We start from the raw sequence: 25,552 nt of genomic DNA, 5'->3' as shown, positions 1-25,552 counted from the left end.
GAAAAGGCGCATTTTCAAGGATTGCATAAAGAAATTATATTGCATGGGCCCTTAAAAGGCCAACCAGATTTCTTTTACATTTCCATATGTTCACAGCTCGTACACATTATGTTCACCGCCCGAACGTAATTCCTGCACAAATACGCGGTGTTAGGCCTATTGTAGATCCCTTCAATGGACCAGTGGCCCTACAGTGTTAATTTGAATACCGTCCTTTGCAGCTATATAGCGTACAATAAATTTTTCAAAGATTTCAAAAAATGTTGAGATCTATGAAGAATGGACGAATCATTAGGCATATGCGAATCTTATTGCAGTGTTGTGAGATCTTCACTTCGCGAATCCGCATATGCTTCCTTGATGCAATCTGATGTTCTTTTCCTTTGGATTCTTATCTCCCTAAAACTAAGACGGTCTTTTCTGCCCCGTAGCTCTCCTTAATTATTCAACCAGCGTCGTCACTTAGAGTCTGCAAATATTTGACGAGCTATGTACGGCCCGCTCTCCCCGCCCCGAGACCATGTTATCGTAACTCTGTGCGACGGGAATCAATTTGTCATAAAATGAACATTTTTTGGCGGGACCAAAAATCCGGTTTGCACATTACAAACACACAGCCCAATGTGTGCACGTTATCGGTAATGTTCGGGCTTTCAGTTTTATGTAGGGCTCCCGTGAGATGATAAGCACGGGGAACCAAAACAAATCAAGGGGTTTGTATAAATAATTTGGGGAAAAAAACCTGGTTTGGGGTAGAAGCGAGAAACTGTGGGATTGAGTGGTTAATGGGCATGTCTAACATAGGGTCACCTTTGCTATTTGCTGTCGATTCGTCTTGTCGAGCCAAGCCCAAGTTCTGTTTTGACTCGAAAGCAAATAATCGCAAATGACTCGAATCGCGTATAAAGGATGCGTTGGTGCGCCACTTTAGTCTGTTGACAAGGTGGTGTGTTGTTGTTTTTTTGCATTGACCGTCGTAATGTGCAAGAGGTTCTAATTGCCGTGATCAACGGTGCGCAAGCACACCGCAGAAGAGGCGAAAATGGGGGAAATCGTTCAGCTCACGCATGCGCATGTACCCAGATACAAGTTCGTCATGAAGCAAACAGGTCACGTCAAGCCGATCAATCATACCAAGCGTTCGTTATCGAATGAAAAGCGTGTTTTCATGCGGGTGAGTGATAGTACATGCCTGATTTTATTCATCGTTTCGACCGTACAGTGATAACTGAACAAAACATCCATATAGGAACAAAAATCAAATGCCATTAAACGATTATTGAATAGGCGTACAATCCACGTGAGATTGATTGTTCCCGTTTAATTTCCACGTTTTTTTTCATGACAAACCGAACTAGCTTTTAGTTTCAAGGAATGTCGTAAATATTTAACTTGTACATGCCAAAATTAGTTCACGTTTGAATAATTTATAAACATTGATTATACCACATAAACTCCCCTCTTTGCTAAAATAACAAGGCCATACTGCAATGAAACTATATCAAATGAAAAAATAATGTTTGGAAACCTTTTTTTTTTGGCATCCTGTTCTTGGTATTTTTTTTCGACGGCTGATAAGTAAATCATAATGATATATCGCTGGACATGGGGTTCATCTTTTAACAGTGACAACAAGGCAAAAGATCAAATTGTTAGCAGGTGAAAAGCTATCAGATAAGGTTATATTTTTTGCTGTATTTCTCTTTCTGTTTTCTTCGGTTGAAATGGTGAGGACTTCCCCCACGCAATAACATCTGCCAAAGAGGGTAAGATGAACTTATTTTTTTTTTATTTTTCTCGGCCCATTTTTTTCGCTACTTTGTCCCATAGAGTCACTGACGAAATTAGATTATTTTACAGTGTGGCCCCTCATTCTTTTGAAAGCGTCCTTGTACGAATAGGTGATGCTGACATAACAAACGGCACGGCATTTTACCTCCAACATAACATTTCAAATTTGGCAAATTTGTATCCGTTGGCGTCAATTATAAAAAAAAAAAAGGAAAGAATAATTTCCACTGCGACAGTAAATTTCATAAAATTGCGCGTAAATGTAATTATTTTTAGCAGTTGATTTCACAGTTGCCATTGCTAATGTCGTAAGCAATGACGCAAAAGGATGTACAGTTGTCAATCTGGCACTTTATTTGTTACCTACTGCGGGGATTGACGGTTAAATTCAAGCCCGCTGGCCGGGGTTTACTTACGGCAAACCAAGTTGCTGGCAATTTTAACGAGTAAGTATACACCGATGGGCGCCGGTACGGGTCGCATAATGAATGCAAGTATCCGTTGACAATACTTCATGTTTCGACCAGGGGTACGGGGCAGATCCCCGCGGTGGCCTGGGTGGTTCGTCCGTGGACAGTGCTCCCTACCTCTCGGTAATGTGTCCTCGTGAAATAGGAACCCGTATCTGCCTATCATTAACTCCCTGCCAAAAAAAAAGGTGCAGGCGGGAGCTAATGACACTGGATTGGAATCGATCAGTCCACGCGATACACCAGTGCCGGGGTCGAGTTGCGGATAATTATAAATCACGCTCTCACCTGGGTTTCGATTATTCGTATTCCGTTCTTCTCGGGTCTGTTCCCCGACATTGTATCGATTCCCAACCCACACGAAAACGTCCCATCCTCCTCAGATTCCGTGTATCTGATTTCAAGTTGTTTGCACCTTTTGGTAAGTGATGAAGTGGACAACTGCGTTCATTCACGTGCTGAGATATTGCTTTGGGTTCCTTCATTAGGCCTACTCGTTTTTCTTTATTAGTCAGGTGGCTTGTGGGTGGTTCGTGACCGACTGGTCCAAAGCACCAAACTTGTCAGATAGATTCTTATAGCCCTAAAGAAGATATTAAGAAGGAGTGACACCTGAAATTCTCTTGGGAAGGGTGCCTAATTAGCATAAATTGTTAATAGCCGCCATGTAAAATATTTATTCACATATTTTGGCATATTTTTAATTGTTTTTTTTTTTTTGAAAAGTATATTGGGGATTATACTTACATTATCCTTACTTAAATAACATTTTGTACAACATATAAGTGACATATATTTATGTGAAAGTTCCAAAATGGCTACCATTATACACTAAAGTTGCGCGCATTTACCATTTTTCTCAGATATTATCAAGTATAGTCTCACCAAACCTCAGTACTGATAAGCTCTAAATTCACAAAGTTGCTTACTTGCACAGTTACCCAAGCAAAACTATATATTGAAAATCATGTGAACATGATAACCTCATGACACTTAGCCCAGAAAACCACCAAGGGCAAAAAGTGGTGTCCGTAAATTGGGCTAAAAATTAGGCCAAGGATTGCCCAACATGGGGGACTAGAACAAAAATAGACAAAATTGCGGGTAACACCCATGTGGGAAGAAATCTCTTCTTGGAAGAAGTGTGGTTCTAAAACGAATCGGTTGGTTGAGTGTAGAACTCGACGTTTCGGAGAGTGTGCTCTGTCCGTCCTCAGGAGGGTGAAAGCTTCAAGTCATATATAAGGACTAGAACAAGTTCAAAGAAATCACCCAAAATAAGAGATTGTGGTTGAAAAAATGTTTATATTAATGTCAATGTCAACAGTTTTCTTACAGGTTAATTTTGGGATTCCCTCAGACCCTCAGACTGAGGTCATAGGAAAATCATGCTCAGTATAGATTCGAATCCATTTACGTGAGGTAATTATACGGTCGATTTACTCAGGGAATCGAAAGGCAGCAATGCTGGTCGTCCAGACCGAAACACACTTTGTGTCCGCAAAAAAGCTTCAGGATTCGAAAGCGTCCAACGAAGAGGACTCTATAGATCGCGCATGAGCTACCACATGAAGTAATGACTACTTACCGTTTTACTGGAGCAGGCCTAGCAGAGACTACCCGACTTTATTGAGTTACAAATATGCGAGGCTTGCCGGAACGAGTGGATGATCACCGATGTCAAGCCTGTAACAAGGTAGAAAAAGAAAATAGGCAATGAACCGAGCATCGCTGAGGGTAGTCTAGCATGAAAGAAAACCAAAGTAGCGGAAACATGCATTACGTTAATGGCTTTTTAACAGAACATGAAAGGCGACTTACTCTTCAAATAAGAGCCCGTTCCGTAATGCTTATGATTTGATAGTTGTTCACGAAACTAAATAATGTTCTCCAAATACAATTTATTCATAATCCTTTCGATCTGTTGGATACGCAGGGAAATCTTCTATTCAAATTGCTTGCATGAAAAAAAATCCAGATACATGTTTTTGATATTTAGGACGAAAGTACTACGGACAAACAGTAATGTTAATGCCACAGGAAGGACACAAAATGAAGTATAAAATGGGAAATGGAAGGTCATTCCCGAAGAATACTGCATGCTTCGATGGAATAGATTTAATGCGATTATGAACTTCAATGTAGAGTGGTGGCGGAGTGTGGCCTGGTGGATTCATGATCAGAGGGTCAAGGGTTCGCAACCTGCTGCTTGGCCATATTTTGTGTTTTTGGGCAAGCCACTTAACCTTCATTGGCATCTCTCCACACAGAAGTATAAATTGGTACCGGCATTTGCTGGGAGTAACCCGCGATAGACAAGCATCCCATCCAGGGGGGAATAAAAATATTCGAAATCGTTTCATACCAAGGAAACCGGAGATAAACGCCAGCCTGATGGGCCATATTGGCTCCTGACAGACTTTACTTTTCAGGGAGGGATGCGTGGCGGGCTTTTGTGCTGTGTAAACCAGACTGTACGGTCGATGTGTGCTAAGCCTTAACGTTGGATTGGAAAGCAAGGTCGGAGCTTCCGACCGAGGGCTGAACATTAACAATTTAATAACCGCGATGGGACACATGTCAGGTGCATTACCGATTTTTTTTAGTCAAAAAGATTCTTGGGGATGCATGCATCAGGATGCACGACATTAAAGACACGACGCCGTCATCATGTTACTCGGAAGGCATGCCCATCGGGTTAATCTTTACATTTTGCTGTATATACGTTGGCCAACCAGAAACATTCTCCATACATCGGGGGAAACTCAACACGAAACACGCTCTCAGTCTGCTACTAATAAGTTGATCGAAGTACCCGCCATAAAAACACCTACCACAAAATGTCATATCGGAGTAGAAATTGTTTTCTATTATAGAATTATAAGCGACAGAACGAATCACCTTAATGCACTTTTACTCCTGTGATGTTGCATATAGGTCCAGTCTGTACTCTCTAAGACGTCATGCAGAAGACAGCCGAGTTGTCTTAAAGATATCTGTTTTTCTATTTAAAATAATACATTGGGACCGTAATACCAACCCGTACCTGGTATACAATATCGCCATATAACAATGCACAAGAAAACAATTAGACAAGTCTCTATTGCCGAAATGCGTGTATCCCTATGTTAAGTAAATAATAGTAGATGGGAATAATTATTCTCTAAACACAATAATCATGTCTTAGATCTTTAAATAAAAACGACTATGTGGGTAAACTGACCGGCGAACGTGACAGTCTAACCTACAGATAGTAACCACAACGCAGACAAACAAGCACACAAACGAGATAATAGACAACAACTTCCTTAAAGGTAGAGTATAGACCATTCGTCGTTGGTGAATTTATTTTCGTTCGAAGCAACAAAACTGCTCAAAATCTACAGAGGGTTGTTTAACAACTAACCTACTGAAGCGTTGGCTTTGTGACAGAGTTGCTGACTCGAGTCATGTGACTTGGACTCGAGTCGGACTCGAGTCGCTATTTTTGTGACTTGTGACTTGACTTGTAAATACCAGCTTTGACTTGTGACTTGACTTGGACTTGCAAACAATGACTTGTGACTTGACTTGGACTTGCAAAACATGACTTGTTACCAACCCAAGTCAGACGCTACTCAATTTTTTTTAAATTGAAGTCGCCCATCACAAGGCCCAAAAGGCCACTCAAGGTGTTTATAAATGCAGTTTATAGATGCAGCGAGAAAGTTTTATGCCAGAAAATAGACCTCAGTAACTGAATCCAGTAAAATGAATAGTTCCCACTAGTTTCAAAAGTTTTCAATAAGACTGTCACAAACAAACTACAGTTTTCAAAGACCAAGTCTCTTGCTTAATGTAATGGTTGAACAAACTTTGAAAGGAACCTTTCATGAAAAGAAAGCATGCCTTTGTCAATTGCATGTAAAATACCGGATAGCTTAACCCATTGGTATAGGCGTTTAGTATACATGAAAATTGAACAATAAAGTGTTAGTATACTACATGTAATCGAGTGAGTGAAGTCTTTTTTTTCATGTCATCTCAGCATTTATTTCTACAATGTAAAGTACATTTATTAAAGTATACAAAGGGCTAATATCCGACGGATATGTGATAAACTACAAGAATAGTGATTGCAACACATTGAAAAAGGGGAATTAAGGAGGCATGTTCAAAATAACTCGTAAGTTAACGCCAGGTTCTTTTTTAAAGCTGAACAAAACAATGTGCAACTTGACGTGTTCTTGAACAAAGATACTTGTGACTTGACTTGTGTTTAGACCAAACATGCCAAATGACTTGTGACTTGACTTGTGACTGGACCTAATGACTTGTGACTTGACTTGTGACTGGGCCTAATGACTTGTGACTTGACTTAGACTTGCAAACAATGACTTGTGACTTGACTTGAACTTGCAAAAAACGACTTGCTGCCACCTCTGCTTTGTGAATGCTGTATATTTCGAGAAAACACAATATTCTGGATCTTGATTTTAATTCTAAAATGCCGAGTCATGACACAATCCTGAAATCAACATTTGGGCATGATTCTCATTCAGGCGATTATTTTTTGATACGTGATGTCACACGCTGCACCGACGATTCTCGCTAATAATATAAATCGCGCGCTTGATCGAGTACGTGTGCATCGTGTGAACATGCTGAAACCCGTTCAGGGATTCGCCCAATTACAAACCAACTGCCAACGGAAGTTTCCAAAAATATGTCACTTGACATACCTTCTAATGTTTATTGTTTTAAAAATATATATATATATATTGGGGTTTTTTTTTTCAAGATGACAGCATGCCAGAAGGAACGATTTCACAGGGAGTGTCATTACTATCTTTTAAACGAAGTAAGATTTGTAACAATACTTTGGTCGGTTACCGTACTGTTTGGATAGATGCAAATGTCTACTCTACCTTTAAATGACTTGTAAATGTATACTCTGGATAAAGTGACTTCTGTGCAGCATAGATGGGCACGCTGAAAATAAAACCTAGACTTACAAGAGCCAATTTCCTCAATAACCACAATAGGCCTATACCCTTCACAATCCCAGACAGCTGGTCAAAATGAGCATTGTGTCCGGATCCCAACAATGTCGATGCAGTTATTACAAACATTCAGGAGGACAATAAGAATAATTGTATACATAATAACTACAGTAAGTCACTCTTTAACCACACTTCTCTAGTCCGCCAGCCCACACGTCTCTACGCAGTGTGCGTCTGTGCGTGCGCAGATCGAGGTCAGGATGGAGAGGCCTTCCCAGCCAACCGTTGCCTGGCAACCAGCTCCACGTTGTATTTTGGCGCCATTGAAACGATAGGCTCACCACGCACGATGCGCGAGGGAACGGGAAGGGAAAAAAAGTGCGCTGATCCCCAGTGTATTTCGTGCGGCGGATGTGTGCTGTGTAAACTGACTGCAGCGAATTTAAATTGGTCGCTCTGTTGTAATTGCTTACAGATGATTGATTAGTGATTGCATGTTCATTCTTATTTAATACTTGAAATTTGCAACTCTCAGGGGAAAAAGTCGAAGACCACATCATTGGTTTAGGCTCGGGGAAAAGAACGAACTTATTAATACCTCAATGACATTACACGTCCCAGGTTGATAACCCCTTCAAGTTTGCAATCTTTCAATCATGACGTGGCTACACTATATATATGTTTCGAGGTATGCTATTTTCAGGCCTTATATCACAGGTTCTATTAAGATGTGGTATACGAATATGAATAGTAAATGGGAACTATAACCACGTTTTGCTTGTTGTTGAAAGCACAGGTGATAATATAAATGCAAAATTTTCTACTTTTGCATCGTTTCCAACACTGGCAGAGGAAATGCAACTAAATCAGGTTGATGTAACCCATGACGGTCGCGGATGTCAACAAAAAAAACTATGGCCTTTCTATATCTGAATGGAGTTTTGCCTTTGGCGTTTTTCTAATCAAATATCCTCTGCCGAGGAAGAAAACCACCTTGCCCTTCTACGTTGTAGGCTTGACGTTGTTGATGACTCATGAGCTAGCCCTTAAGCATAAAAAAATATCCAGGATTACTTTTAAAAAAAAAATTATTAGTATCAAAACGAAGCCCCTCCCCCCCTTTCAGAATTACAGTTAATATTACATCACACACAATATTCTATTTGCCTATCTGCTTATACTTAGTGCAAAATACCCTTAGTAAATCCGTTTAACAATTTTGTATAATAACTGAATATAGGATACGATCAAGCTGAAATTGTAATGTGAGTGGGGAGTTTTCACATCCACTAGCATGCATTCAATGTTTAAACTATGTTCAATAGCAGGAAAATACATACATGTAAACTTCATTTCCCAATTTGTAGTATCATACCAGCGTTTATCACGCCCAATGATCTTTTTTTTTTAACTTGATGAGCAGTGCACCTTACGGAGCATATTTACCATCCGTGATACAACAATAATTTGCTCAGTGCGAATTTCATCAACTCGTGGAAATGCAATCTGTCGAAATTTAATTGGCTTTTAAAATATATCATGCATAGGCCTAATACGACGCTTATGACAAAAGATCTAACGTAGGAAGGTAACCTTTTTCGTTGGCAAATTTCATCTACATAATTCATAACATTGGGTTTTTTTTACGACAATAACCGTATGGTGGAATATTCTCTTCGTGAGACCTTGTATACTGCTAGAGTTTTTTTCGCATACAACATGATCTGTCTGAGATAATGAGCATACAATTCTCACTCCCCGTTTGCCCGTTGTTGTCTGTTGACAGACTTTTTGTAAGGATTTTGCAGAGGATGTGGACCACTTCGGATTAAAGGGCTCCTTTTTTTAAGTGAAATCCTTGAATTTGTTAACCTTACTTTCAAGTTTTATTTTGTCCTTTTCAAGGGTATTTGTGTTGCCTTTTCAGTTTTTATGATACAGCGAATTTCCATATTCATGAGCAAAATTGTGATGTCATTTTAGGCAGAAACCTCAATGCTACAGTTATTTCAGCACCAAAGTTGCCAGTATTTTAGATATTTAGCTGTCGTTAATGTTCTGTTCTTTGGCGATTCGTTGTCGTGTCAGTACATGGCAGTAAGCTAACGAGCAAACGTTTCTCACAAATATTTCCAATAAGCAACATTTGGGGTTCACAATTTGAATAGAAAACTCCTAAACCGCACAGTGTCTTCCTTCAATATATTGAAAATTTTAAATGTTTTAAGAAGTGCACTTTTCATTGAAATAAACCAGAGAGGGATGTCGAACAGTTTTTATACATTTAAGAGGAGTAGAAAGTTGCGCAAAATATGTACCTCAGGAAAATTCATTTCATGGACCCTTTAAAACTGTTTATGACAAGCTTTGTAATTCTTCAATGTCGTAACAAATAAAAATCATTTCAAAAAGGACTCAGCGGAGTGGATATACACTGCGATTTAGCTGAAACCTCTCCCTAGAACCGCGCCTAGACAAGCCGACCCTGAAATTATGTTATTGCATTACCAATCACAGGTACATTTGGTTAGATTACATGCACGTGACTCTGATCTCAATGCAAATGTTAGGCCTGTGTTTTGATAATGACAAACAAATCCAGAGAGGAAGGATCCACGTTAAGTTGATTGCAAATACCCCCTCGGTATGTTTTCCAAATTGAAGAGATTAAAGGTGCACATTGGACCAGATTTCGAAGAAAAAAATCCATGTTTTATTTTATTTACTCGACTTATTTCAAAGGTATATGGGTCACAGGATATCCTCACAAGGTCTTACATTAAAAGGGAAAAACCGTTGAGAAAAGACGTTCGTTTACGTCTGACTCGACAGCGGTTTGGGGGCAAGACTTCGCGCCGTATATAAAACAAATTCACTTGTGAGATTCACTGTAAGATAGGCCCCACGCTAGCTTCGGAATTATACACACTAGCACCTGTGTGCTAACCTTCCCATCTTTCTGTGGACCTGAGAAAACAGAATAGGTCCACACGATGCAGGTTGTGTGAACCTTCCGTGGACCAAGCCAGGTGCACACAAGGTCGCCTCTAAACCTGGAAACAGGTCTAGTGGCATTTTGGGTTAGGGTTTATCGTCGAAGAGGAACGCTCAAGGAAATCATGGGTTGAAAAGAGTATTCACATTGCATTTTCTCAGGTGTTTCAGACAAAGGAATGTCCACACTATGTAAGGATGTGCGTTTGAAGAACGTTTTGCAAGAAACCTGTGACTGTGACATGTGACCTGTGAACGACAAGAAGCGCTCCCAAGCAACGGCTCAAGTTTTGAGGACCAAACTGTTGTCACGACCCCGAAACTCTCATGCAAAATGTTCAAGGTACAGTTGTGTGGACGTGCCTTTAATACTTTTAACGATCTTTTCGATCATTATCATATCGTGGTAAACGTGTTTTGAGCCCAACATTCGCTATTGTTTTTCTTGAAAGTTCTCCCTCAACAATTAGCTTCAATTTGTTTGTAAATTTACCAAAACAAAATATGTCTATGCAGTTCAAGATCGAAAGCGGCCAAACCCGGCCATGGATTCAATCTTCCACTGTCTGCGCATGGTCAAGTGAAACACCAAGATTTACACGTGGGGTTAAATTTGAAGTCTGGTTAATGGCTTTGGAGGCTTCTATATGGTTTAACATCAACAAATGAAGCCTAATTCTAAATCGTCAAAGTCCACGTTCAAGTAAATGACCCCCGTTTAACTATATTTCAAGCGAAGTGTCGACAATTTGAAGACTAGTAGTTGGCTAAGGGCATATTTGAACAGCGGTCATAAACGATCAACGCTAATCTGACGAAGGAGGAATTTTCACTCGAAGAAAGGCCATTTCCGTGCCATTCCGTGCAGTTGGCGTATCTATCGTGCACCGCCCCACTTGAACCTTCCTTCGGCCGTTTCGAATGGATCGTCCCAATTAGTCCGATTGGCTGTGTACGGAGGAAGCCCAGCAGCTGGTATTTTTTTTAAGGAACAAGGGGCCGGGGGAGTTCCAATGTCGGAACTGGGTTACCCAGATAAACTGATCGAGTTGATTCAATTAATGAGCTTGTCCGTCTGAGACTGTCATCTGTAATCCTACGGCGCTCCATGGACACTTTGTGTCCTCGCTGCAAGGCGCATGTGGTTACTGCCTGTCGCAGCGCTGACTGATTGTCTTTTTTTTTACAGAGAGGCAATGTTCTTGTATATTTATGCCGGTTGTGTTTAGGCACACACGTTCTGTCTGCCAACCGATAACAGGCGGCAGGATGCGAAGGAAAACATGTATGCAAATCTTGCCAAACAAAATGTGTGATTGGATGAAAATAATACTACTTCCAATCAGTTCATACAATGTAATACCGCAACTGTTAGTGCCTTCTTAACACGATTTAGTCGTAAAAAAAAAATGTAAATTATTGAATATAACCTTAAGTAGATCCATGCGATTTTGACCAATTGCGAGTGCCGCCTTCCTTGACCACGGCGTCGCCGTGGTTACAAACACACTTTACATGACACGCACATCTTCTCAAGTCCACGAGGGAGCCAGTGTACAAGAAAAGACATCAATCTCTATAAAAATAAAATGTAATAAGTCTCGTCTCTTCTGGCACACACAGACATGTGTAAACATGTCTCCCGACTCGCATTCAACACAATCTCAGGCTCAAGTAGATCTCCGTTCTCTTAAAGGGTGCTTATTCTGACCTGCTTGTTCTGCTCACAACTCCTTTCATATAGCTCATGCTGTTTGCCCCATTTACCCAATTCACCGTGAAATTGTATCAAATTGCTCCCTGGTTCATTTGGAGACTTTGTCAATACAGTTTATTTTGATATATATTTTAGCAACGGGATAGCAGCTCATTCAATCATCGTGTCTCTTCGTTAGTCCGTTAGTTAGTAACAAACGTTGACATTGTCTATTGATCCTCTATATTTCGATCGATTTCGACCAAACTTTGTCAAAAGTATCAGTAGCCCAGCCTTAACATGTCACATGACCAAACTGGGGTCAAAGGTCATCATGGGTCACTGGGGTAAAAAAAACTGACTTTTTAATTTTTTTTTCTACTCCTTCCAGAACGCACATGGCACAATAACGTGACTCATGCATGAACACGAATTCGTACGCCCACAGCTTCCGAGATATTTCCGATCGGGCTTGTTTTTGTTCATGCACCGAAATTTGTTTAATGCCGATAGTGACGGGGATGAGCCATTCTGCCCGACCGTTTCAACCCCTAAAGAACCGAGCACGATTGTTATGTCCTTGACGTCGATGATCGGGAATTAAAGTATTGTGGCATGTGATTATCAACAAAGCTGCACGGTGTGTATAGTCAATGTCATTTTTGATATGTTTACAGCGAAAGCCCCGGCGGTATTCATATTAAACTAAACATAAACCGTGCATTTAAAACCGGCAGACCTTCTGCAAGAAATGAAATTCCATATTGCTTCAGAAGAATGTTATCCTGGAATTTTTTCTTTTGGAATTTATGTTTTTCCTCAACTGAAGTACCTTTCCTGTCAAACAATGGATTTCGAAACTGCCCTTGATTAAAACTGAAGTGAAGTAGGAAATGGTGTACATATTTTAATTATACACATTTTTTTCATTCATTCATTCAATCATTCATTCATTCATTCATTCATAACTGGTTTATTCTTTAAAAAGTTAGCTTGAATAACATCCATCTCGGCACGAAAGCCGAATTGCAGAGTTATACACATGTTTAAAAACAGGTAAATCAGTAATCAAAATAGTATGAAATGTATATTCATAAGGATCTATACCCATTCCTACTGGTCGAGAGCCCGTCACGTGGCCGGTATTACACAGTTGATAAAGACCAGCTGGCTGGTCTTAAACACTTTTCCAGCGTCACATGAAATTTTGACTCCTTTGAAATCCGGCGCCTTTTAGTTACCGTTTTATTGGCTGAACGTTCACAATGCAAACGTAGGCATGCGCGATACTATACCAGTGGGTCACTTTTTCATAGTCCTTAATTCACAATTAACCGGCACAGCTGCGTTCTGCGCGACATCGCGCATTATGCGCGACGCGCGCCCCAATCTCCATAATTATAAGGAGTAGTTTACGACATGGACACTTCCATTATAGCCACTGCTACAGAGGTGTTTCGAAAAACATGAAGTAAAATTGTTGAAAAAGATCGTTCGAAATAAATAATTTTTTGCTTTTTTTGAGTTTTGGACCGAAAAGGTTGGATTCTTTTTCCGAAAGGTACTTACGAATTTCGGCTCGGGTAATTATCAGCATCCAGACTCCAACAGAGTGTTTAATACCGGCCAAGAGCACAAAATGTAATCCATTATTAAAATTACATGTATGTTACATGACTGATGTTGTGAATTGTTTAAAAATTGAGCGACTATTATTCGTATTTCCGCTCTCCCCCGCCCACTATGGCTTTTTCTTTATATTATACCTCATTTATCACGGATTCGTCAAATCTCAGCTACAAGATCCGTGATGCCAACAATGGAAATGTGGTGAGGTGAACGATTCGCTGATCAATGCGCCACCTTACACGTTGCAATTTAGAGAGAGAAAAAATGCAACTTTCCATTGAATATTCGGATGGCTGATACAGACAGTGAATGCAAAGCGATTTCCTTACTTGCAAAGCCGAGGGCTCCCGGAAGTAAATTTCCCACACAAAGTGACCGTCAATCCTTTCAGGAAAGACGGGGAGGGATTTTTTTTTAAGTGTAGGATGAATGCTTCAGAGAATTAATACTGAGATGAAAATAAAATCCATTCGACCGTGTATTTTACGTGCTGCACGTCTACCACTGCAGGGTGAAGGCGTGGTCACGTAAGATTAAATGTGGGAAACCATTGCACTTCGCAAACCAATCCGATTATCCATCGGTCAATAATCCCAAACAACCAACTACCAACAACCAACCGATCAAACGATCACGGATCGAGTCATGTGCCTAGACAACAGCCTAGACAACAAATATTTAATTTTCTACAACTAGGTAAAACAATTCTGCAGTCTAAGTGTTTCTATTCAATAGCAACATTTGTTTCCATACTTTCCAGAGGTATATATCAAATTCAGTTAGCAAATAAAAACAAAGTAATAACTGATATTATATAAGGCTTAATAGGTTATCAGGGAGGATGAAAATATAGGGCTGCTCATAAGTCGAGGCTTGAAGATAACAGCCTACACAGACAATTATTACGATAAACGACAACGAACGGACAAAGAGAAAACAGAAAAACACACAAGACGGGAAAATCACGGCAAAGACAAAAGCGAACGATTACAATGAAAATTTGAAAGCAGTCAGAGAGCACAAACCTCCGCCAATGCTAAACAATTCTCCGCCAAACTGTCAGTACACCCAAAAGAAATACTCGCATAAAATGGTGAAGAATCCTTTTTAAAAATCCTGCATCCAGACCCAGATCCGGATCACTTCCACAACCTAATCGATTTGTACTTGTTCCAAGGACCACCCCTAAAAAAATTCATGCAAATGCGTCCATTACTTTTGGAGTTATCCTGTTCACAGACAAACCAACCAACCAACCAACAAACAACGCCGATGAAAACATAACCTCCTTGGCGGAGGTAACAATAGGCCTGTAGACTTCTACAGTCCGATTTTGTCAAGCCTTGATCACATCAATGAAGTCTAAAATTGGCCGAACTTGGAAAAACCTCCGATGCTGTTTCCTTCAACTGTCATGGAGTTACCAAGCCTCAACAAACCTTCTCACCGTAAAATTGTAATCGATGGGAACGGATGCACAGACGGTTCATTAGCTAGGAAGCTACTTTGTGACAATATTGGATATTGTAACACACAGGATAGGCACTTAAATTCAATTCGATTTTAACGATTTGGGAAGCACTGCGCCTTTCACTAAAAAGGCATTTCACTAAAAAGGCAATCCCTTTTACAAGTCGGTGGCGCAGGGGCCCCGTAAGCAGCACTCAAGACTAGTGCTCTGACAGTGCTTGACATCCCCGTTAAATTTCATTACACTGATGAAAACCTGTGGGCATAATTCATGGTCAGGTTTTATTTCTGATCGATATCTCATTTGACAGTTTACATTTCAAGGTAAGTTTATACACATGTATACAGCGGCTGGAAAAACTAATTTCATTAATTTAACACGCCGCCCCGTATAGGTTTCAAATTAACTTCGTCTGCGACATGTTGACGGCTCTCATTATAAACTTATTTATAACCGATCTGAAGTCAAATTTTTTCATTGATTATTTTTTTTTTATCAAATAATACGCCGATGCGATTCATCGTTGGTTATAGGTGTTAGGGTGTAGGCCTAAGAGCGATTTTCTTATGAGAATATACAACGAAAAGCACAAACGCTCTTCCATCCGAGTGGTGTCTCAGCAAATACAAAAGCAATCTTTGCAGGTAACATAAAAGAAAGTAACATTTTACCAGGCATACAAATGCTGACAGGGACGCTTGAAATACCTTTTATTTCCAATAATACTTTACCTTTTCTTGATTTCAGCTGTCTTTTCCCAATACGAAATTGGCAACATGTTGCCCATGGAATACACCCCCCCCCCCCCCCCCCCCCACTGAAGATTATGAGATTTTAAATTAAAACGCAAAGTGCGTTATAATGCAATCACGCAAATTATGAAAGCGTACTTCTATATGCAGTGAGGCGATGTGCAATTTATTTATTGGAAACATGCATGGGATGACGGTGCATAGTCTGTCATTGATTGTGCATTATAGCCTCGGGCCGGGATGGAGAGGCCATCTAGTCAGAATGATTTTATACTTTATGGGTTTTTTTTTTCAAACCGAAAGGTCCAAAGGGCAGGCAGTAACGCCGATAATGCAACTCACACGACAGCTGAGAACTCAGCTGAGTACGCATGGGATGATATCGTATCATGGAAGGAGAGATTAAAAAAATGATGGAATATGCATTATTTGTGCTGTGGATGATAAGATCAATCTTTATGATACCACGTAGCATGGTATATAAGCTTCCTATTTCTTTCTCTACATGCAATTGTTCAGGACACATCGTCCTTTATTGTGTTATTAACGTGCATCGGAAGTTCCATTATAATACGAGTGTCGCGAGGCAGACAATACTGTACTTCACCCTACCACGCAATATTTCACGCACTGTTCTTGACCAATCAACTCTGAGCTAGGTACAATTGAAATAACACTGTTTTCTGGATAGGCCTGAGCGGAGAACAAGTTTTCGAAAATATTTTCTTCAGCTTTCTATCTTTTTATTAAAATTTAAATAAAAACGACATTACGACCTGGAATGCGCCAGATTTGGCTACAAAACGTCAAGATGTAACTGGAAAGAGAATTCAAAAGTAGAATATAAACGTCCACAAAACTATCATTTAAAAAAACTGGGTGTTTTGAGGTAGTAGGGAGGTTTCGCAAGCGAACGGATACGCTTACACTTACGCTTAGCTAACCGTATCCGTTTTTTACTTACGTGTAGCGAGCGAGATATGCGTGTCGTCTGCACGTTTAGCGGATAGTGAGTGGCGTATGACGTCATACGTGCAGACGACACGCATATCTCGCTCGCTACACGTAAGTAAAAAACGGATACGGATAGCTAAACGTAAGTGTAAGCGTATCCGTTCGCTTGCGAAACCTCCCTATTCTTGCGAGAACCATGTGAGAACGAATTTTGGGGGTCACAATTTTGTCCCCCGGAAAAATGGAGCTGTGAGGGCTAGTTGTGAAAACAGCCTCACAGTGGTTCGCATTCTGCGGACGTGAAATGTAAGTAAACATTCCAAAACATCTTATTTGCGGGGATTTCAGGCCCTAATGCCCCTTTAATTAGTTACTTTCATTCATCCATTTACATCTTAAGAACTATGAAACTTTGTGTTGCCGCGGCCTGCCCAAAAAATGCACCTGCATTAGTTACGTAAAATATCTTAATGAGTTTATCAAGGCTGCATTAAACAGACTGCCCAGTTATTAACATTCTGTACCCCAATCAATACTGTAAGAACTTCTTTTTTAGTGCTCTTAGTTGAATTTGTAATAATGTTGTCTTTCTTATCTCATATGTACTTAATTATTGTTGAAACTTAAATGTTCAGTCTAATTTAGTTTTATTTGATTAAGGCTAATTTTTTAACCACCATTTTGTTCACCATCATTTCAATTTAATCCTTGTTATATTTGTTTCTCATTCGTTTAATTGTAATCTTAATTTCATTTAAATTTTGAAAATGTTCTCATACTTCCAATAGTTAAATATGTGTGTTATTCATTTAACTGACTTTGATATATACATATTTTTATTTCTATTTGTGGTTGTTATTTTTATTCAGTCATATTAATATTTATTTATTTATTTGGTGTTTTACTTAGTAAATTACCTTTATTTAGTAACTTAACTTGTTTTCTATGTATAAAGAATAGCAGTACAATAACTGATAAGGCTACACTGCTGAAATAAACCTAATAATAATAATCATCATAATATGGAACACTGCTGCCTTGAATTTACTTGATTTTTTTTAAACGACAGCATGATATCAGACGTGCTGTGGCGGGATGAAGTTCCACGGCTGTGTAAGGTATATTGCGGAAGGGAGCAATTAAATTGGATAATCCTTATGAGCATCACAGACATGAACGACGGGTTCGTGGCACGAACCAACAGTAGTCCTACTCCTAACTGATTTACAAATCTATTCTGAGTGCGCAGATTTATTGTTGATAATAAAAGCAGTATTCCTTCTCATTCACGTTCAACGAGTTGCATATGGTATTAAATCTCTGAATTGCATAAACAGACACGCCGTTTTCTTGCACAATTGTCTTTAGGGGAGGGGGGTATTTACCTTCCCCCATATTTTGTAAAGACTGCCCTTTTCCTTTCAAGTGCCCTTTTTTGCAAGTGTTTTACCTCCCCCCCCCCAATATTTTTAAAGAGTGCCCTTTTTTAAACAAGTGCCCCCTTTTTAAAACAAGTGCCCTTTTTACCAAAAACAAATGAGTGCCTTTTTTTTAACTAGCACAGTCTAATTGATTTTACGGAGGCCAAGTGTCAGGAGAAAACAAAAATGTCTACACTTCAGCACGGATGTGCCAATGCTCTTCCAAAAAAAATTGCTTAACCCCGCCCCCCCCCCCCCCCCAAATATCACCGACCTTGCTACGCAAAGGCAACAGGTATTTCAATGATGTATTTAGTTTGGAAACTAGTTATATCAACCAGTATTAGTTGACAGTTTACATAATTACTAGATAACTAGTTACCATCAATATGCATTTGTGGTTCTACCTGGTAAACCATTCCATTTATTATCCTCAACTTCGATAAACGGCGATATTCAAGTGTAAAGTAAAAATGCAACTTTTAACCAAACCTAATACAGTATCACAATGGGAAAAAAAAGTAGAACAAAAATTCCACATAAATTAACAGGAAAAGATATTAATGAAACTACAACCCTACCTATAGGCCTATACACGCGAGTATGTCATTGAGTGAGTTTGGAAGCAGCAATGAATGTTGACATATTAGTTTAACTGCTAAATATAGCTCCATCCGTCTACAATATACCTGAAGCCCTAGTGCATACGTTGGTCAGACTTTTACCTTATCACAATCTATGGCGATTACGCAACCTCGTGTTTTAGCTTATCAGATTTGTTTTGCATCTGCGTTACAGTAATTATAATATGTATAATACTCAGTATTATCGCATGCAAGTTCTTTTTTAACCCTAAAGGGGCCGGGGGCGGAATCCGCCCCCCCCCCTCAACATTTTCCGTGATAGCCTTTTAAAAAAAATTTTCGCGACCCGAGCTGTTATGACTTTTTAGCCTCGAGCTTTGTGCATCTTTTGATACCAAAAACATAAAAATTGGACCACGGGTTGCCGCGTAGCGAAAAATTTTCCGTGAAAACTGAATTTTCACATATACGTCGTGTACACAGAGCAGAATTGCCGTTCGTACATATGATTAATTAATGAGCCATAATTCCAAAACCCTTTGACCTATAGTCATGAAATTTCTTCGGTATGTTTAGGAAGAGTTGCTCTATGCATGTGCCGAGTTTCAAAATTTTTTGTCACTCGATGGCCGAGATCTTAGGGGGGGTGCGGAATCCGCCACCCCCCCCCCCCCCCCCCCCGGCTGAGAGATGGTCGAAATAACCCGGCTCCTTTAGGGTTAAACGATTATTCAAATTATCCTGTTCCAGAGGGAGAGTGCATTCCGGGGTATACTTCTCAAGGATGAGGCTACTGAATATTGAACATTGCAAAGCTACATCTAAGAAGTTTAATAGGCTGGATGATCGAGCATTTTGATGGATCGTCAGGTGTCGATCATGTCTGCTGAGTGTACAGTGTGAGTCAAAAAGAAACGAAACCCAAATGGCAGGACCAATTTTTGAAGGAAGTTTTGCCTGTAGCACTTTCAAAATTTAGGATAATGAAAGCCCAGGCATTAACCTTTTTTTTGGTACAAGAATCATTCAAATCGCTCAGTCCTTTTCAAGTTCTGTCCACGGGTCATAACAAAGTAAGTGTTCTTTCAGCAAAACGAAAAAAAAAGTCTCATAGGGATTCATGTGATTTGCTTTCGTATTGCTGAAAGAACACTTACCTATTTTTGTGATCCGTGGACAGAACTTTAAAACGGTGTTTGTTTTCAAACGTCCGTAACTTGAAAAGTAAATGAGAGATTTGAATGATTCTTGTTTTAAAAGAAAGCTCATTAATTGAGCTTTTATATCCTAAATTTTGAAAGTGTTACAGGATTTACTGCATTCAAAAATTAGTCCTGCCATTTGGGTTTCGTCTGTTTTCACTCACCCTGTAGAAAGACTTGTCAACAAAATCAAAAGGCCTCCGAAGTTCATGTAAATTTAGGCAAAATTTCACTCATAACAAGCCTGTTAAGTGCATCATGAGAAACTGTTCTATTAATTGACTGAAGGAGCGCATGTTTAATGTAGCACATCAATTTGCCGTAGGCTGATGGTGAGGGTGCATGAGTGATCGAAAAAATGTACACGTAGGCCTATAATGATATAATGTATAATTTATACAACGTCTGGTCGTGCGGACGATCTCAAAAGCATAACTTCATTAAAATTCCACATGTGCAGCTTTTATAATAGGCTGATCTTAATTAATGCAACCATCGTACCAAAATTTAATGAGCATATTTATTTCCGTCTGAATAACGAATGTGGAAAAGAGCGACGTCGGCTGGGATAAATTAAAAACCGCACTTTAGCTATTATCATCTCCTCATTTTTAAATGGTAAAACCGCACCGTGCTTACGTGCAAGTGTGAAATTATTTGTTACCATTAGGAATGGTATATGCATACAGGATGCGTTCAGGTTGTCCCCAAAAAGAAAACCGAACAGTCGAATCGGGAATGTTTTGAAAAAAAAGTGGTGCAATATTCAAAATCGTGTCTAATGTATTAATAAGTAGAATAAATGGTCTTCCAAATCCTTTTTAGTTGGTTTCAATAGGATGTTAGAAGATACAGCAATCACAATACGGGACTCGAAAAACCATATGGGCCACTTTTTATATTTATAAAATTTACAAATCGAAGTAGGTAGAATAAGTCACATGTTACTCTTGAACCAAGGAAATAATTCCTTTGTGCGTTTCTCTATTACTGCGCTTTCTTACTTTCAAGGAAAGTGGCCCAAGACGATTTTCAACCCTTGAGTTCGATGAAGCATAGCGTTTGTTTCAATGCATTGATTTGAATGAAATAAAGTTTGTATGGTAGATTGGTTATCTGACTTTAAGAGGTAATTTGAAAATATTCTAAAATCCACATGCAACATACCTTTGTTGAATGCTTTTCGACAGTTAGGTTTTTTTGTGGGACAACCATGTATGTGCGGCTCGGAAAGGGCTGCTTGTTAAGGCAACATTTTGCGTGGTTGTTTCATTTGAAAAACTATGGTCAAAGCGTATTTCACATAAAAAATGTTCAAATGTTCATGTTAATTATAGCTTTTGGAGAAATAACCACAAAAGTGCTTACATAAACAGTTATGTTTTTCCCGAGCCATATAGTTTACGTGTCCTGTACCCGCATCATTTCCCGCAGTTCCTATTTATATTACGTACCCGCATCATTTCTAATAGTCCCTATATAATATCAAATCCCTCGTGTTGTTACTTTCGTTATATGTACCAGGCTGTAATAAGTGGCGGGACTATATTGATGGGTTAATAGAGAGGGATTCGCATCAGTAACCACACGCGCACGCCTACCTTTTAAACACCTAGTGTGGAAATTCCTTTGTCTTTGTGTAGTAAAAAAGAAACCGGAGAAAAAAACAACTACTTTTACTCGCGCTGTGAATACTCTCTCAACCCAATTTTTTTGTTTATCATGATTTGCTGGAGTGTTCCTCTTCGTTTTATACTACGGATAACCCTTACCCAAAAATGCCTCTAAACCTGTTTTCCCAGAGAGGGGGAAACCTGGCTTAGTCCACAGAAGGTTCACACAACCTGCATCGTGTGGACCTGTTTTGTTTCCAGGTCCACACAAAGATGGCAAGGTTGGCACCTGGTCACATGCGTTGAGTGCTTTTACCAAGCCTCCAGTGCATGTTTTCCAATCTGTCGGAAGTTTCAAAAGACACTGAAGCTTGCTAATCTTCTGTGGGATGTCTTTCTAAACAGGGACCCGTGTAATAATTGTTAATGCTGTCTTTTAAATGCACTATTGTGTCCCATATATCTTTTAAATTATGCACTATTGTGTCCCATAAATATCTTTATCTTTTAATCTGCATATGACCATTTTCAGTGGTGTTTTGGTGACCCCTTTGGGGGGGGGGTTTATGCTAATGCGAATTTCCACATTCATAAGCAAAACTGTTCAAGACAGAAACTTAAGCACATTTGTTCGATGAGCAAAGTTTTTGGGACCACAGTTTGAACAGAAAACCTCTTAACTCTCTCACGTCAAGAGCGCTTAGCTCAGTTGTGAGGAAAACCATGAGACGTTTTTAATGTGGAAAAAGGTGCAGCTAAACCAAAAACATGCGCTCCTAGTGTTACATTTCAGAGGAATTATTGATATTTGCATCAAAATTATGTTGCTGCGTTAACTTCATGTCATTGACCTTTTCAATATCTCATCTCCAAATAGTCCACTGTAACAGTCATCTTGTGTCATGACATACTTTGAGTTGGCGTTATTTTTATTGCTCCTAATAACCAAAGCGTCTTAGAAAGCTGCTGTACACGCATAAAATGATGCAAAGTCTGATGTTCCATCGCTCATTACGTTTAAAGTGTGCCAACGGTGGGTATATTCAAATGCAGCTCCGTTCCGATTGCGGCTCACATAGCTGAACTACTTGGCTACACAGTGCCGATAGCTCGAGGGTGCGAAATACTGGCCAACTCGCTCAACTTACACCCTCCGCGAATTCTACCCTCGTTTTTTCAGAATTTGATTACTGTGACCGACTCCGGGAAACCTTTAGCATTTTCCGAGGAGTCCTTCTGGGCGATAGACGGTCAGTAACGTACGTGACATTACGGCGTTTCTTTTAGCCGACACCCGAGCTCCTGCAGTGGGCACACATTTCTTTTTGAGTTTTCTTTTAAATTAACAGAGAGAAGCTGTCCTGCAGGAAATCCAAACACTGTACGTATATACTGCATCGGTTAAACACGGTGTCAAATGATGTGGTGTTTTTTTATACCATTTAACATTTGGAAGCAAATATTAATTCCATTTGGTGCGCACAAGCAAAGTCATGCAAGCGTACTGCAAGCCGTATTTGCTTTATCTCAGGCTACGTCTATTGTCAGCGCGTCCCCGCGTATTTTCAATGGGCGCAGACCTAGACCTAGCTCTAGACAGTTGATTCGGATGCAGCCTCAGGCTCACCTTTGCAAGTTTTGTTACTTTTCCGAAAGTTCAGACCATGCTCAGACCGAATCCACAAAATTGTAGTTGCCTGCAAGGAATATGTTGCACTTATGGGCGAGGCTTGAATCATTTCAGTTTAACCGTCAAACTGTGAATGCATAATGTGCTGACAATCCGAAGGCCAGACTGTAACCGCTGATAATGTTTTAGCAATACGAAACAGGTGCTGAATCCATAGAGCATGCAGAGGAAAGCCCTCAGTGCTTCAGCCAGTCTGAAACAATACGAGTCCGGCTTTGCTCTATGGCCGAACAGCTCTGTCAGATGAATTCCGATGTTGTATATACGAATGATGCACATACAACTTCCTGTACCAATTATCCTTTATGCAGGTGCTTATGTCTTCATGCTCGCTCTAATACTGAGGACACGCACTACGATTCCTATAAGTAATCAGAACATTATGGGCGGTCATAAGTGTAAGTTAAAATAAATATACAGGGCCGCGGTAATTTGCTCCCCCAACCCCTCTTTTTTTAGCTGAGATACGGATTTGTACAGGTTTTCTGTTTTGAGCCTGAAGTTCCATGGAACATTCTATCCAGATATACTGGCAACACCTCAAAATATTAGATGGCAGATCAGATAGATTCTGTATAATTTGGAGACTGAATTTATTTTAGTTACCAAGTAAACAAAGGAGAGATGTATCAATTCGGCGCCCATTTGCATTTAAATAAAGATTGGAACATATAGTACAGAAATATGGTGATCTAATCATGGATGCAATGGGCTGTAGTAACATATAATCCAGGCATTTTTCAAGCAATGCAACAACACACAATATGCTGCCCGCCCGCGTTTACATACGTACAGCACCAAACCGATAAATTACACTATGATATTCACCGTAATTATACTGACCTTATGCTGTTGCGATACAATCGTTGATGTCATTTCTCCTGTTGTGACCAAGGTGACCATTAAGGATGCAGTCAGTCCTCCACTTGTCCTCCGATTTCCCCTACCGTCACGGAGCGCCGCGTATAGTCTAGCACTAGTAGATGGCTGCGCTAGCATCAGCGTGTGAAGACAGCGCAACGTAAAGCTGCATCTATCATCAGCGCACGCTCATGTGGCACATACTGTACACAAACATCACAGGCTGAGCGGTATGCTCGATGTGCATGCAGTCCGGTTATGATTATTCATGAGGCGAGGGGTCAAATGAGCATCGTGCTACTAGTGTGCTGATCATAGATAACTAAGCATATTGGTGCTTGGGTTTTATGACATTGCTCGTAGAGCGCACAAGAACCCCATTTAGTGATGTGTGTCTGTCGCTATCCCAGCAGCTAATACGTATCGACGGGAGAGGAGCCCAAGAAAACGGGACTGCTCTTTGCAGGTCGCACGACATATAAAACATCGGCCCGTCACACTGCTGCGCGCGTTGACCGTGGCCATGCAGCAATATGATCCAGAGATAATTAGCATCGTCGAAGGCACACGACTGTTTCATGCCCGTCGTATCCGTCGTGCGTTGTCTGTGCCCTACAGACATTTTGGCTTTGGAGCTAGGATTAATTAACAAGACATTATTTTGCCATTGGCGGTCGTTCACCACACTCAAGGACGCCATAGATGTAGCTTAATGCCTTTAACACGCGGTGGACAGCAGTCAACTGAGATTTTCAACTGGCAAGCAACACCGATCTAGTATTGTTATTTGTAGCGACTGTTGGCAATATAGGCAATAGCTAGGTATTAGTTAAAGGGTCCATATGAGATTAATGTTTCTGAGGAACACATTTTGTACAACTTTCTACTCCTCTTAAAATGTATGAAAAACATCAGACCTACTTTTTGGTTATTTTAATGAACAGTGCACTTCTTTAAACATTTAAATTTGTCCATGCTTTTCCAGACAACGGAGGGCGCTGTAGCTATTTAGAAATTTTCTGTTCAAATTGTGAACCCAAAAATGTGTTAATTGAAAAATTATTTTGTGGTAAAACTTTGTTCAGTGGCTTACTGCCATGTACATTTACTGACACAACAACAAATCACCAAAGTAACGAAACTTACTTCGGCAAAATATCCAAAGTTCTGGCAATTCAACTGTTGGTGTAAAATAGCTGCAACGATGAGGTTTCTGCCTGAAATGACATCACACTTTTGTTCACGAATATAGAAATTCGCATTAGCATAAACACCAAAAAAGGCACCACAATACCCTTGAAATGGCAACACCAAAATTAAAAATAAAGTTAAATGCGACCAGTGGCGTAGCCAGGAATTTTTCAGTGGGGGGCGTGGGGGGGCGGGGGGGCTGGCACATGGGGGGGGGGGCGTCAAGCAGGGGCGTCAATCGTTTCTCAAAA

General features: G+C 40.0%; 1 protein-coding gene across 1 annotated transcript in view; it reads right to left on the bottom strand.

Moving 5' to 3' along the window:
• Positions 1-24,589, bottom strand: part of LOC119722751 — a 51,993-nt gene extending 27,404 nt beyond the window's left edge. The window contains exons 1-2 of the mRNA XM_038193050.1: positions 24,093-24,589; positions 3,850-3,947 (exon numbers count right to left, since the gene is read on the bottom strand). The gene's annotated coding sequence lies outside the window, so the exon portion shown is untranslated. The remainder of the gene's footprint in view (positions 1-3,849; positions 3,948-24,092) is intronic.
• Positions 24,590-25,552: the final 963 nt, after the last annotated feature.

This window comes from Patiria miniata, unplaced genomic scaffold (genome assembly GCF_015706575.1).
Source record: "Patiria miniata isolate m_02_andy unplaced genomic scaffold, ASM1570657v1 HiC_scaffold_16, whole genome shotgun sequence".
Classification (NCBI taxonomy): domain Eukaryota; kingdom Metazoa; phylum Echinodermata; class Asteroidea; order Valvatida; family Asterinidae; genus Patiria; species Patiria miniata.
Note: the sequence above shows the minus strand (reverse complement) of the source record. Positions and strands in the feature narration are given on the sequence as shown.